This window comes from Chelonia mydas, chromosome 9 (genome assembly GCF_015237465.2).
Source record: "Chelonia mydas isolate rCheMyd1 chromosome 9, rCheMyd1.pri.v2, whole genome shotgun sequence".
In the NCBI taxonomy this organism is placed as follows: domain Eukaryota; kingdom Metazoa; phylum Chordata; order Testudines; family Cheloniidae; genus Chelonia; species Chelonia mydas.
The window spans coordinates 94,170,753-94,186,200 of record NC_057855.1 but is presented as its reverse complement, the minus strand read 5'-3'; the positions used below and the strand labels follow the sequence as shown (position 1 = coordinate 94,186,200).

Below are 15,448 nucleotides of genomic sequence, written 5' to 3'. Positions count from 1 at the left end.
CCTCATACAGAGTGGAAGTGCCAGCTTCCTACATTTCTGCATCAATGTCCATCAACCGTAACCTGAAGCAACCATCGTTAATAGAGAGGGGGTAATTCTGTCTCCACGTCCGTTCAGTTCGTGAGGTCTTTGTTGGTATTGTTATTATGAGTGCCAATTGTCCTGGTGTGTTTTATTTATTTATTTATTTTTTACTGTACATACCTGTCCACTGGGAACCAGACTGAGATTGCTACCTAATAGCCAACCATCAACTGGTAACAAATATCAATTATTGTCTACAACTTCACATACCTTAAAATATCTATTCTTCCTTAGGGACACATGGGCAGGTGAGCAAGTTATACTTGTTAATAATGAGGGTGTTGCTGAAGCCCTTAATCCGAGTCCAAGTGGAGCAATCCCTAGCAGCATTTGTCTTCTGACTCAGACTTTGCTTTACTAGATGGAAAACAAGTTGTGGACTGAATAGATCTCATTACCATAGAATCATAGGACTGGGAGGGACCTCGAGAGATCACCTAGTCCTGTCCCCTGCATTCATGGCAGGACTAAGTGTTAATTTAGACCATCCCTGACAGGTGTTTGTCTAACCTGTTCTTAAAAACCTCCAATGATGGAGATTCCATAACCTCTATAGGCTCTGTACTCCAGTTAACGCCTAATCAGCAGGGTGTAGAGCAGAAGAATTACTTCTCCTGTCTTGGTTACAATACTCCTAATACCTCCCAGCACGAAGTTTGTTGTTTTTGCAACAGCGTTACACTGTTGACTATATTTAGCTTGTGATTAACTGTGACCTCCAGATCCCTTTTCTGCCCCCTTTATGTAACTCCCTTTATAGAGAGGGCACTGTCTATAAAAGACTAGGTTCTCCTGAACCTTCAAAGGGTTCCATGCAGCCCACTAACACAAACATTTCACGGGATCTGACCCAAGCACAGGAAAGATAGCTTTTTAGTTGTAGAACAAATGACCAGATAACAAGATGTATTCATTTCTATAAGTCTTCTCTGATAATTTGTAACACCAGCATCATGCTAACCTTCAATTTTGTTGAAGCAAATAACCACCATTGGAATTAGCCTGATGATGTCAAGAAGAAGAAAGATAAAGAATCTCCACAAAAAGGACAGCTTAATAAGGCTGCAGGCCTTACAGCAGGATATAAAAATAGTTTGGTCTAGCTGGACCAAGAGAAATAGCATGAACAAGAACACGGCTGTGTAAAAAATATAATCTTGGGTTTTAGCTAAGAATATTTGAGGAATGAAAAAGGTGCAAACTTTTTGGGGGGTAAGAGTTGTGTGTGTACTGCGGCCAAAAATAAGATCTTAGAATCAGCTTTAACAACAAAAGCCTATACTGTTCCAGTGGGAGAAAAAAAAAAAAGACTTGTTTTTCCATGCAGACATAATTCAGGGTTTACATTATAGAAGCTAGAGAGGAGAAACTAAAGGAGTACATTATAAAACTGACATCCCATAACAAAAGAACCTTTTAGTAATTTAAGGAGTGCAAGCTTAAAAGCCGGAGGTAGCTTTTTAGAACTTGACTTAAAATGTAAATCTGGAATATGCGGTTAACGATTACACCTGAATACTAATAAGGCATTTCAGTTAAGCTTGCATTAAAAAAAAATGTTTACTAAATGGATACACTGATCACAGAACTTGACATAGCATTCGATTTTAATGACCTTTGATGCTACAGGCAGCTTTGGTTGTTTATGCTGGAAATCTAAAAGAAACGTGGTTTTACATTTACTGGCTGCTTATCTCTTAGTAAATGACAACTTATCAAAAAGCAAATAGACAAACAGAGAAAACTACCTTTGATTAACATTAATGGTCATCTGGCATAAGATGATAAAAGCAGAAAATGTAGGGTTTTTGTTGTTGTAACTTGCACTGTTCTAAGGAAGAAAAAAAAAAGGGTGCAATCTCAAAAAAGGCGGGATCCCCTCTTATTGATATTTATGTAGCATAGAGACTCCAGATCAGTCACCAGGGCTGCATTGTCTATACATTGTACATTGAGTAAAACACAGTCCCTGCACTGAAGAGCTCATCATTTATACCAAGACACAGCAAAATACCAAGATTATACCAAGACACAGCAGGCAGAGGGCAAACAAGCATGGGTGTGGAACAAAACAACAGGAGAAAAGGATAGGTCTGCAAAAATGAGTAGTCACAGGTTAATATTAGCCCAATCATTGCATCACATAGATTAAATTCCCTGTGAGATATGGGCTCATGGTCAAAGATTTTAACCTTAAGACCAAATGTTCTAAGACTTTGTTGGTTTAAGACTGAATGGCCTAGAAAAAATAATTTGAATATAACTAGATCATGGTTATAGGCTGTCCACCAGTTCTTGAGAGAGTCCCCTTGAGCCCTAAAGAATCTTGGGTTAATGACCCACCTGCATGGGGAAAAGAGACAATTCTGTAGTCAAAGGTTGTCTGATCACATACTTGCTACTAGGGAATTCCCACAAAACACAAGGATTTCAGGAACACTGTAATTGGGAGCTGTATTTCTATGGATTCGAACACAAACAATTTACCAGTATGGCTGCTACAGTTTATAGGATACAAAGTACTTTTGTGGATTTTTTAGGGAGTCAGTATTGTCTAGGGGATATCTATCTAATGTCTATATGTAGCTCTCAAATGTATGGGTCAAAATCAACTGCAGAGAATTTGGTTTTATGTATTCTGTTGACAATAGACCACTTAAAAAACAAAGTATGATATCACTACAGTTCCTCACTAGAAGAGTAAAAGTTACTGGGATTTGGACTACTTTTCCCCAAAGCCTAAATAAGGCTTTCTTTCCTATTAAGACACTTTTCCATATTTTCTCTTTCATTAAAGACATTCGCACAACACAGTTAAAGCAACAACCACAGCTGGGGTGTGGTTCAAAGTGTACCACTTTTCAATATCATACTCAGGTCATTTGCTCAATCTATCGTGTTTAAGAAAAGAACATTTCTGAAAAGTAGATCTTCATCCCAGTAGAACCTAACTGCTCCTTCATGGGATGGGGAGTTTATCAAAGTCTATGAATTCCTTTTTAAAAAACAAACAAACAAACAAAAAAAACACACCAGTAGATCCAGTCCCTACTTTAAAAGTGTTCTTCACTTATAAACTAATGGCCGAATAGATTATCAAGAAAGTACCACACACTAGTGACCTGGTGCAGAAATACTTACCCATAAAAATAGTCCACTGACGTCAAAGGGGGTCTTTGTGGGAGTGAGTGATATTCACACTAGTAGGGATTACAAACTTGAAGGGTTAAATTATGTCCTTCTGCAAGCAAAAACATCTCCACCAAAGTCAATGAACTTGTGCTCACTTACACCAAAATTGAATTGGGTTCTAGGTGCATGTGCTACATATCTGCATTAGACATTTCTATAAACACCCAACACTGTAGTATCCAACTGTTAAATCATATCTATGAATCCTTTAAAATATATTGTTCATATATGTAGTAACATTGTGGAAATAGGTTCTTACTACTGGTGGTAAAATAAATAAAGTGTGCAAAAAAGCAGGAAGTTTTTAGTTTCGACCTCCCCACCCCCAAAACCAACATCCAATAACTTGTTTTGGCTGGGAAAGTGCGCCACGTGATGACCAAATAAAAAGTTGTTTTTTCTGCAAAAATGAAGTGTCTTTATCAAAAATATTAAATTATTGCCTATAGTTTTACGATTTGACTCACAGGCCCACTGTTGCAGTTTCTCTCATGAAGAGCTGTATTTTCTGATGAGATTCCACCCTCCATTAAATGAAGAAATACTTGTAAGAGATCACAGTTCACCCTGGAGTTCTACACACTCCTGACTCGAATTAATTCTCTCCCCAACAAAAAACATGCAAAGTAGTTGAATCGTTAAAAACATTTTAAAACAAAGCGGAAAGTGGTTCACTCATCAACGCAAAAAGCCGCTGGAAATATTAAACTTATATTCTGATTAAACAGAACTTAAATTTAGCTTATCTGATTTTTTTTAAAATTGGCAGCTAATGTTTGCTGACGAACTAACCTTACCTGGGAAGATATCGCTTGGGGCGTACTTCAAAGCTGAATTATAAAAAGCCCAGGTAAAGGAAGATTTATAAAAAGACATTTTGAAGTTCCTAAATTAACTGGAGTAGTGGGAATTATATTGCTATAATAAACACAACAAGTATAGGTTTCAGAGTAGCAGCCGTGTAAGTCTGTATCCGCAAAAAGAACAGGAGGACTTGTGGCACCTTAGAGATTAACAAATTTATTTGAGCATAAGCTTTCGTGAGTTACATGCATCCCATGAAGTGAGCTGTAGCTCACGAAAGTTTATGCTCCAATAAATTTGTTAGTCTCTAAGGTGCCACAAGTCCTCCTGTTCTTTTTACAACAAGTATAGTAACTATTCATTAGAATTCATTGGAAATGACCTGCAATATTGCTATTCTGGGGAAAACTTTATTCTCAAGTGATTTTCTCCAATCTGTATAATCCAAGATTGCATGCAGACTGCATTAAAAGAGTAGTTCTAAGAGACAGGCTTGGCTCAAAAGCACAGGCAAAATATCCCTTTAGGGGATCAAAGATTATTATTAATTATATAATCACAGTTCCTTGGCATCTAATATTATTGTTAAGGTATTTCCTACAGCCACTATTACATAAATGAACAGGGAAATGAAGCTAGAAATTGTTCTGTTGCTCTTCTCCCAGGTTAGCCTAGCTTATTTATCGTACCACACAGGACTTTTTCTTAACTAGATAGGGGCTTCAGCCAAGTTCAGAACATCAAGACCTGATCTTCCCCATAATTCAAGAGATTTTCAGGTGTCAGTTTTGCTTTGGCCTCTTCTCTAACAGCTAAACTGTTCGGGTTTTTTTGGAAGACATAAATTGCCTATGATCCGCTTCTGCTGATAATCCATGGGAAGGTAAATAAAACAGATTTGGAGATACATATATGAAGCTGGGCTATGTCTATACTGTCCAGTCTGAGAGACTGACACCCATGTCTGAGTCCCCAGGTTAGCCGAGCTTGGGAGTGAGCCTTCTCACTGCAAAGCCCTACCTGTTTTACTGCGTCCTCATTCGTTCTGCACTCACCTGTACGTGACTGGAGGTTATTGGTGCGGAGGCCTTTTAGGATTCTTTCCTAGTCAACTGCAGGAGAACATGTCTGTCCTCTGGGCAAAATTGCAGGAAGGGCATTACTGGACTATCAGCAGTCAAGTGATTTTGCATGCAATGTGTGGCAAAATGGCCGATGCTGGCATGGTGGGTCCCGCGCTTTTCTTGGCGGGGAGGTGGGGTGGTGTGGGGGCGGGGGCTAGAACACCACCTCTTGCCCCTGCTCTTGGGGTGCCAAGGGCCCCGCTAGTGGCCCGGGAAGGTGGTAGAGGAGGGAAGCAGGGAAGGGGTCTGGATTTGCTCCTCATTCTGAGCTCCAGCTCTTCTCAACCCCTCCAGGTTTCTTCCCTTCTTCCCCCTTGGGTAGGGTCACCCTTGGCCATTGATGTTGGCAGAAGGAGCCTCCCTGCCCTGCTGGGGCAGGGTCTCCCTGACTTCAGTTTTCTGGTCTTTCAATTGTCAACAACACACCTCCAAACTCCAGTCCTCTCTCCTTCCTCGCACACCCTGACGGTCTGAAGCAGGGGGTTGTGTTAGGTTCCTGACAGGGCCTTGATTGACTACAATTAATGTGTAGCAACCCTCCCTAGTCTACAGAGAGCCATGCCTTAATTAGCCTAGGGCTTACATATCTCTCCTCTCCCACTGCTCCTTGGCCCTGCTTAATCACAAACCTCACTGTAGAGTGGGCAGGTTCCAGCCCAAGTGGAAGTGGAGCCTGGTTCTAACCACCACCCCCAGCTAAGTAAGCATCCTGCATCTTAGAGCAGTGTTTTTCAAAGTTTGGGTTGTGACCCAATCCTGGGTTGTGGCATGTAAGGCACTGGGTTGCCTTGCTCGGCACCCAGGGACCCTAGCGGCTCTGGTCAGCATTGCTGACCAGGACGTTAAAAGTCCCATCGGCGGTGCTGCCCCGCCAAGGCAGGCTAGTCCCTACCTGTTCTGACACTGTGCTGTGCCCCGGAAGCAGCCAGCAGCAGGGCCGGCTCCTAGGCAGGGTGGGTGGGCCACAGGGCTCTGCACGCTGCCCCTACCCCAAGCACCGGCTCTGCAGTCCCATTGGCCGGTTCCCAGCCAACGGGAGCTGGGAGGGGCAGTGCCTGTGGGCGAGAGCCACACGGAGCTGCTTGTGCGCCTCTGCCTTGGAGCCGGACCTGTGGCTGGCTGCTTCCGGGGCACAGCGTGGTCCATGGTGCCAGGACAGGCGGGAAGCCTGCTTCTGCACCCTGGCTGCACCGCTGACGAGGAGCTGCCAGAGGTAAGTCAGGGCCCCAACCCCCTGCCCTGAGCCGCCTGCCACACCACTGTCTTAAAGCACCTCCTAGCCTGGGTCATAGGTGTGGACAATAGGGGAGGTTGGGATAAAACCTGGGCAAGACCTGGGTTAACTCTACTGCATAGACATACCCTTGCTAAGCGGCATTCCAGCCCAAAGTTCTCCTGAAAAGGCACCTCACATCTCTACATGAAACTATTGCTCTTCTTGAGGAATCTGACCCCACTGTGGATTTGAACTACTTGGCTAACCTGTACCTGACGTTAGAGAGCCACTATGGCAAAGGATGTTGACAACCCATGAACACACAACCATCCTCACAATGACTCTCCTCAAGTTTAGAGCTATATTTAGGCTTAGAACAAGTTCACAAATAAAACATTTGTTAAGCTAGTGGATCTCAAATTAGAACCATTTCCATGGCAACCTCTTCAGTATTCTTTCAGAAAAAACATATTTTGTACATTTTCAAGAAGGAACAAACAATCTGCTATTTGGCATCCAGTGCATTACTTTTGTTCGGTTTTCTTTGCAAAGAACACAAAAAGACATTACTCATTCTCTCCACATATTTTAGAAGCAATCAATGAAGTCATACTAGACTGTGATACACGACCAACAGCAAAGAACAATACGGTAGGGATTATTAAAGAGCAGATTAGTATGTGTGCAGTATGTAGGGGTTTTTAATGGGAATATATGCTCAAGTGCAGGTTCAGTTTGGTTACACATGATCGCTGTACTACCTAAGGACAGCAGAGACTCCACAGCATATGTATTTATACAATTTTCCCCCGCTTCATAGAGCCCTTACTCGTCAATATTTTGATTACTTTTTCTTCCCAAAAAGACATTTTGGCCAGTGCTGTAGAATTTCTGCATTCAAAGAGGCACAGACATAACGCCAACATCGTATGGAACGTTCCTGGCACGAGTCGCAGCCTCAAAGCGTACCCCTTCGGTGCGTGCACGCACAAGTCAGGCATTTGCTCACACATGGCTAGAATAACTACTGTACTGTGTTGCACACACAACAAGCTACATGCACAGTTGGTTAAAATCCACAGGATTCCATTGATTTCTGCCACTCTGAAGAGGTGCACATCCCTCAGCACTGGGCCATTTCTGGTGGCAGGCAGGGGTAAGGCCAGAGCCCTGCATGTCCCCAACTCTATTCAGGAAAGGGAGTGCTGGTAGCAGCTGTAGCATAGAATAGTGGCTCCAGCCGATCTGCACAGGGAAAGAGACAAGATTGCCCTTTGTGGCATCTTTCCCATCGCAAACCCTCATGATCTCACACTGAACCATGCACCTCCTGGTTTTAAATTCCCAAGTGCTCTCTTACCTGTTTCTTTCATTGGGCTATTAAGTGCTCTCATTCCCACTTGGGAAATTCAGCACAGCTCACCTTTTAAAGTGCTTTAACTGCCTAGGTAATATCCGTTATGTCCCGAAGGTGAGTGGTTCTAGAAATGGCCAAACACCGTAAACACAGCGTAACAAGTTGTATTACAAAGAGTGTGAAAAGAGCCTTTTAAGGCCTTGTCTACACTTACCAGGGGTTTGATGCACGGCGACCGATGCATCGGCGGTCGATTTAGTGGGAAGACCCGCTAAATCGACTGCAGCTCGCTCTCCCTTTGACTCCTGTACTCTACCTGAGTAAGAGGCACAAGGGGAGTTGATGGGAGCGTTTCCAGTCGACATCGCATAGTGTGGACCCCACGCTAAGTAGATCTAAGTATATCGACTTCAGCTATGTTATTCACATAACTGAAGTTGCGTAACTTAGCTCGATCTCCCCCTGTGGTGTAGAGTTTTACTCGTATTACAATGCCAGAAAGAACAAGCAGGCGAGTCCTTACAAACACATTCAGAGTAAGTGATTATAATTTCACCTACCGTTCATTGATTAAGAACAATCCTGTTCCTGTTGGAATCAAATAACTCTACTTCTATTGAATCATTTGGCACAGAAACATGTCGGACGTGTCCCAAGTTAAGTCAGTGAGTTTGGGGGATAAACATGTTACCTACAATTACTCTCCACTCATTTTTGTAAACTGTCCAGATTTCCCATTGACTGAGTCCCTTTAAACATTGTCACAAGGAAGGTATGTTCCTTCAAGACCTTTAGGTATTTGTCAGTTTTTCATTAATGGTTGTTTTTTCAGGACATTGATATGAAAAGGGTATAAGTTACAATGCATACAGCTATAGACATTTCGTTTCCAATTCTATTTATAAATGCAACATTGCCACCAAGACCAAAACAGGAAAAATAATTACAATATTCATTTCACATTGACAGAAGCGGAAAAGGTCTCGCTAATACAAAAACAGCCACATTTTAGAGTCACTGGAAACTATAGTAGGCCCGCAAAGCTTTAAATGTCATTTGTTAGAGATTTCTCACATCCAGAAACCATTATGTCAGTGTTAAGAAAGTGTCCCATCCTATTCCATCCTTTATCAAAAGGGACCCTTTCAATGTGGGAATGTAGTCAGTATCAAAAAGCAAGTTAAGAGTAATTTCAGGTACTTCATCTGCCTCCAAGTACTCTACCAGTTTTTGGGGTTTTTATGCTCACATGTTCCTATTCTTAAAAAATGTTTGTCTTCTACGTCGTGTCAAAGACCCACTGCTAAACTAATAACAAAAATATACATATTTTCTCTTTACAGCTGATCTTAAAAATAGTTAATGATCTTAGGTGTTACTGAGGAGATCAGGAAATAAAAACATTTTTCAGGCAGAACCATGTTGAAGTCAATGCTCGTCCTTTAACATCATCATCATTTGATGACCTGCACAGCCGCAGAATTAAAGAAATGTCTCGACAAGTATGATCCCACCTTTCACACCTGACTTCAAAGAGCCTAGTTGGGGGAGTCAAAGTTGCTAACTGAGAGCTGCAGAATCAAGCCCTCTATTTCTCCTTGCCCCGGTGGCGTACGTTTTTAAAATAAAGAGGGCAGTCGTAGGAATGTGCATTTTTGCAACTGTATGTTTAAGGTGTCAATGCTTGAATCTTTACAGTGGATAACGAGAATAGTGGAGGAGTGTTTAAAATTGTCTGCAGTTATTTACTTTCATTTCATATGATTTGTCGGGTGAATAATGAGTGAATTTAAATGAAAATATTGCCAAGCCTTGCTGAACAACTCACGTGAGTAAAAAGTCCTATGGACTTCAATGTGACTACCTACCAACACGGCTCAAGTGAGCAGGAGTTGTAAAAAGCCATATCACCCCATCGGTTTCCAGCAGAAACCTCCATTGACTTTCATGGAGAGTCTCATTTTAAATTGATGGCCCCAAAGGTTTATTAGTCTTATGATTAGTATCTGTTAAAATAATAAAGGTTAGTGCATATCTTCTCTTTCCCATTCCCCCTTTGGCTCTTAACATTTAGTATTCAGTAAAATAAAAAAAAATTAAAAAAAAATTTTAAAAAAAGAGAAATAAGAAATAATATAATTCCATTTCAACCTATTGGAGGTTGTATTATATCCTCTCCAGAGATAGATTAAGAAATGTAAAGGACTTTTTATTATTCTCAATTTTTTTTTTTTGTAATTGGCAGCTTTGCGGCTTTGTCTTGATTGAAGGGAGAGTTTAAATTGCCTGTTCTACTACTATTTTTTATACCTTCGTTTCAGAAGCTTTATCAAGTAGGAGAAAAATCCTCCCCTTAGTATTAGGGCAACTCATAACAGACGAATGTTCTTTCTACATTTAGAGTTTCCAACAAAATGCGTAAGGCATTCAAATAGTCTTCTAGAATACTGTATAGGGCTGATGCAGAGGTGCTAAGCTGACCCAGCTTCCACTGAGTTCAGTGGGAGTTTGGGTGCTTTTTACCTCCCAGGATCAAAGATTGGGAAGAAGCATTTAGATGAGAACTTTTTAGATACAAGATGATGGGCCAAATCAGATCATGAGGCTAACCCACAAGAGTTAAGTGAGCAGGATTCAGACAAAGGTATGTACTTGGGCCATTATATAAAATGTTATTGGACTGGTATTGCTCTCTGAACAAACTGTATAGGCCTAAACCTGAACGGTATACAGGCTGTGGATCAGTTTTTGAAAACATTTGTTTTTGGTTGCGTGTGCCATACAGTTATTAGAGGCTAGTAGAACCCTTTGTCTCTCTCTAAAAAGGATGTGAGGAACATTTGTTGTATAGTTGAAATGGAATGAAGGTCTTAAAAAGAAAGACATTTTGAACAGTGCTACTTTCTATTTATTAGTATTAATCTAACACAGCGATTCCCAAACTGTGGGTCAGGACCCCAAACTGTGGGTCATGACCCCGTTTTAATGAGGTCACCGGGGCTGGCTTACACTTGCTGGGGCCAAAGCCCGAGCCCCACTGCCCGGGGCCAAAGCCGAAGTCCAACGGCTTCAGCTGTGGGCAGCAGGGCTCAGGTTACAAGCCCCCTGCCTGGAGCTAAAGCCTTTGGGTTTCGGCTTTGCCCCTCCCCTCCACCTGGGGCAGTGGGGCTCGGCCTTTGCCCGCCCCCCCTGGACAGCATGGCTTGGCCGAGCTCAGTCCCCGCTCCTGGGGTCATGTAGTAATTTTTGTTGTCAGAAGGGGGTCATGGTGCAATGAAGTTTGAGAAACCCTGATCTAACACAAAAAATAAGAAACCAAGAGCTGGCAGAGTCAATGGCACAAATTCTTTGGAATTCAAACCACTCATAGTTTAGAGCGATCAAATATATCCCAATTTCTTATTTTCCCTTACATGTGTAAAAGGAAAGTTACACATAAGACAAACTAGACCTTACTAATGACATTTCATGTTACTACCTCACCCATACCGTGAGGCAGGAAACTTTTAAAGAAGTTATTGTATATTGTGAGCTTATAGTTAAAAGAACAGAGCTAACATTAACTTTCAATCACACATTAACAAAACCCTGGCAGCAATCTTTTAGTTCACATTCAAATATGGTTCAACAAGCAAAGCTAATGTTAAATGACTTTTCGAGTACCACTTGTAATAGTGAACAATTATAGACAAAAGCAAATTGCAATTAGCTAGAAATCTTGCTCACAAAGAACAGACAATATGATTACAACAAGAGCAATAGGCAGACAGGTTAGGACTCAGGGAGTACTTTGTCTGTATAGCAAACCCCACCCCCTCCGTGTAATCTCAGTGAAAAATATGCAGCATACAGAGAGCCAGAAAATTCGGTCAGAAACCAGCACTACAATGTTAAAAATGGCAACTTTATTTTCTGTTAAAACAAAACCCGAACTCCCTAAACTTTTATTAGCAGTTGTTTCAACTAGAGCTGATCAAAAATATTAATTTGTCCAGTTTTTTCAGTGAAAATTCAAAGACTGAACAATTTCATCCTCAAAACATTTTGAGTTGGAAATGCTGCCCCAATGCTTCATGGGAGCTATAATGTAGGTATCTCATGCTTCTCTATACACCAGGCTCCTTTGCTGAATTATATCTTTCCCGATGCACCGCGTTCAACGCTCTTGGGAGAGGGGAGGTTCTACATCATGAGTATCTGTCCATTGTGAATCATGGAAGATGTAGTCCAGTTGGGAAGCCCTGTCCATAGAGGACAATGGGCATGTGAAACACTGAACTACAACTCCCATGAAGCATTGGGGCAGCATTTCCAAATCAAAATATTTCGGGTTTTTTGGAGGAAACACTTCGGTTTAGGGTATTTGTTTTTTTGACCAAAAAAAAAAAAAGTTGAAGTTGCCTGTAGAAAGCAGACCCTCTTCCTAAAAAACTGTTTCGTCAAAAATTCTATTCGGTCAGAATTTTTTTTTCCCCCCCAACAAAAGATTTTTCAACCAGCCCTAGTTTCTACTCACTCCATTCTACAGTATATTCCATTTATACGCAGTTCTGACACATTCAAGACCCTCAGTCTGAAATTATTTACTTAATGCTTAGAATAAGCCAGATAATAAAAATGCCTTTCCCAATTTCCAAGGCAGTATTCCATTTGAAAAGTCCCAGAAGGTTATAATATTAGGCCCCAATCGTACAGGGAGGACCCCTTCCCCCAGAGCCCCACTGACTTTAGTGGGGCTCCACACAAGGACATAACTCTTCTCATGTAAATCCATTTGAAGAATTGGGGCCTTCGGGCTTGTCTTCACTGCAGTGTTAGTTTGAGAGATAAATTGATTCTTGCTCCAACCTGACTCTCAGACACACCCACAAATCTTTACCTCATGTTAAATGGCACTTTAAACTCAAGTTAGCTGGTCTGTCAAGGGGACTGGGCTGAAAGTGTTATGCAGCTATAGGCAAAACCTGAGTTAACACAATTCATTACATGCTAATCTAATCCCTTTGCGTTGCTCAGGTGTTTTGCACTGTCACTTGAGCTAGCCTGCCTTAAGCTGAGTATCTGCAGCTAACTATCACAGTGAAGACAAGTCTTTAGTCATCTAAACACCCAACTTGGGCTCTGAACCTCCTGCCTGCTATTGCTTTGCAGAGGTGTTTTTTTTTAAAAATAATTATTAGGAATTGAGGATGACAAAAAGAAGAGATGCACCACTTTTATTGAGGCAAACAGGAAAAGATAACCACCAATGCAAGTTATCACAAAAATGATTTTAAGGAGCTATTAAAAAAAAAAGGTAGGAAAAGACTGTACCTTACCTGTAAGTAAATGTTGAAAGCAAGGTGAATTTCACAGTGAAATTAAGAAGTTAATATAGCTATGAATGGCAACTGATATTGACACAATATTCTTAAGTACACTAGTGAACCCTATTAGTACATTTTCACAAAGCTGGAGAAAGGTTCTAATAATCATGGGATACATACATAGGACATGAGCCTTCTTCGTTGATTTGGAAATATACCACATTTTATCTAATGGGATCTCAGAGTGTAGATGGTGCTGTCTCAGGGTTGCAGTTTACCAGCCATGAGGCTATTTTCTAGGGCATATGAATGACATTTTCTGTACAAACAGACATGCGAGGCAATTCTGCAAATAAGAGCCAGAAGTCTTGTGGTTGTTTAACCATAGCTGTGAGCATCCAGGGTATGGTTCTGGCTCAGCTTAATATGCTGTGGCTGATGTTCATATGAAAAACTAAGCTAAGCTAGCTCTTCACATCTTTATTTCATTGTTTATCAGTTTATACTAGAATTGATGGATTCCCCCCCCCCCCTTGAAGTGGAAAATATTAACTCCCTTTGTTTGCTGAGAAGTGTGATTTGTTCATACTTAAATAGACTTTTGAAGTATTTTTTAAGGTTATGTTTTTTGAGCAAAAAATAGGCTGGAATTTTCTTTTGACATTTCTAATGGATCATTAATCCTTCACTGCTGACCCTTACTAAAACTTCCAGGTGGTGCTGGAATGCAGAAGTATCACTTTGATATGCTAATATTCCACTGGAAAGTAAATGGCACTTGTATTTCATAGGTGATATACCTAATACATGGAGATCTCACTGAGCTGTGTTTTACTCAGGGTAATAGGTACTTTAGACAACACCTTCATAAATCAGCTCCAAATTCATTTAGGTTAATTTTTATGGGAAGACATACTCCCTTAGCATATCAAGGAGTAACTTGTCATTCACTGAAACATTCATAGAACAACAGAAATGTAGGGCTGGAGGGAACCTCGAGAGGTCATCTAGCTCAGCCCCCTGCAGTAAGGCAGCACCAAGTATACCTAGACCATCCCTGACGAGTGTTCTTAAAAACCTCTGATGATGGGGATCCAAAACCTTCCTTGGAAGCCTATTCTAGTACTTAACTATCCTTATAGTTAGAAAGATTTTTCCTAACATCTCACATGCCTCATTAGTTCAGCTAATCAAGGATTTGCAAACAATATTCTGGCATCTCAATATAGTGTAATACTTCCAGTAGATCAATTTCTTCTATTAAGTTCACTTTTCCCTCCTTAGAACTAATATAAATAATTAAACTGTATAACAATGTTTGGCACTAAGAATAGAGGCAGGGCCTTATTAAACTTTTCATTAACATCTCAGATCAGGATTTTATTTATCTAGGTAAAAACAAAAATCTATTGGAAACAAGTTCTCCTTTTCAAAAGATTTCTTAGCCAAACTAGTTTATATATCATATCATTACCAAAAGAAATACAGAGGATACTTACACTGCCTATTATGCTATTGTATATCACTAGAAACTCATTACTGCTTATGAAACCATCAATGTTATGAAACGCCACAAATACTGAATATTACAGTAAAAATAGTAAATATAACACTATCACCAGGCTGGTTACGAATAACAACTACAAGTATTTTATGGTTAAGATGACCAAAATTCAAACATGTTGCTCTCTTTAATTCCTTATCTAGTGTGCTCCAAATCTCAGCTGCTGAAGATTCAAAAGACTGTCCACAGAAGATACAAAGAGGAAGTTATCAGACTAACAGACTAGGAGCATAGTTCTAAAAATAATGGGCCAAATCCCACTTTCCTTGCTCACACAAATAATCCAACTGAACGAGAGTGCAGGCATAAAGGATGCAATGAGGCTTTCCAAACACTGCCCTATAAGAACCAAGAACTCAAACAAGCCACAATGCAGCATATTCAGAGAACCAAGCAGACTACTATAATGCATAAAGAAAGCCATCTAATTGACAGATGTATAAAATGCCCACTCTGCTCAAAATAATTCTGGAGACCAGTGTGTGAGTGATATCACCCTAGTTTAGGAAAGGAAATAAGATCATTTGAAATAGCACCCCTTGGATGAATTCTGTACAGTCCATGTACATTTAAAGAAATAATAGACCTGCCCAAGGCAGAGTCTTGTAAGATTTCTTTAGTACCACCGTGTTGTTGAGAAATAAATTTGGCAGCTTTACAAACATTTGTACGTTCACATAGACAATTCTGGAAACAGTTCAAAGAGCCCTAGCTAACCCCACTCTTTTTAAATCTACTCAAACATAATACTCCGCTAGATCAATGGAACCGGCTACTCAGATTTATTTATCAAAAACACTA

At 40.6% G+C, this 15,448-nt stretch overlaps 1 long non-coding RNA gene across 1 annotated transcript in view; it reads right to left on the bottom strand.

Moving 5' to 3' along the window:
- LOC122461723 overlaps nt 1-15,448 on the bottom strand; it is a 35,206-nt gene that overhangs the window by 18,944 nt on the left and 814 nt on the right. The gene's annotated exons all lie outside the window — the stretch shown is intronic.